Here is a 667-nt window from a genome sequence, read left to right as displayed (position 1 = left end):
TCTCTCTCTCTCTCTCTCTCTCTCTCAGTGGTCATGGCCAGCATCTTTTCTCTTTCCTGTAATAAAATGTCTCATGATTATGCATTGCCTCCTTTTAACATACAGCCCACCCTAGGCATCAGCAGCAGAGAGACACGGGCCAACAACTACAATCTATGTGATGGAGACCTTTTCTCCACTGAGGTTCCTCTTGCCAGACAATTCTAGTTTGTGCCAAACTAATGTTGATGTGTTTCTTGGAAGCAGCAAAAAGCTGCATCCTGTTTTCTAATCCAGTCTGTGCCTTTTTATTGAGGAATTAAGACCATTGATACTGAGTGTTCTCACTGTGTAGTATTGTGGTGATTCCCTGCAGGCTTCACAACAGGCAGGGGAAAATGATCCACAAAGATGTTATGTCTAGGGCTGGTGAAATGGCTCAGCGGGTAAGAGCACTGACTGCTCTTCCGAAGGTCCTGAGTTCGGATACCAGCAACCACATGGTGGCTCACAACCACCCATAATGAGATCTGACGCCCTCTTCTGGTGCGTCTGAAGACAGCTACCGGAGTGAGTGGGGTGGGGGGGCAGCAGAGGTCCTGAGTTCAATTTCTAGTAGCCACACACATGATGGCTCACAGTCATCTGTACAGCTATAGTGTACTCATACACATAAAATAAATCTTTT

This window comes from Mastomys coucha, unplaced genomic scaffold, assembly GCF_008632895.1.
Source record: "Mastomys coucha isolate ucsf_1 unplaced genomic scaffold, UCSF_Mcou_1 pScaffold5, whole genome shotgun sequence".
Lineage (NCBI taxonomy): Eukaryota > Metazoa > Chordata > Mammalia > Rodentia > Muridae > Mastomys > Mastomys coucha.
This window is presented reverse-complemented; position numbering follows the sequence as displayed.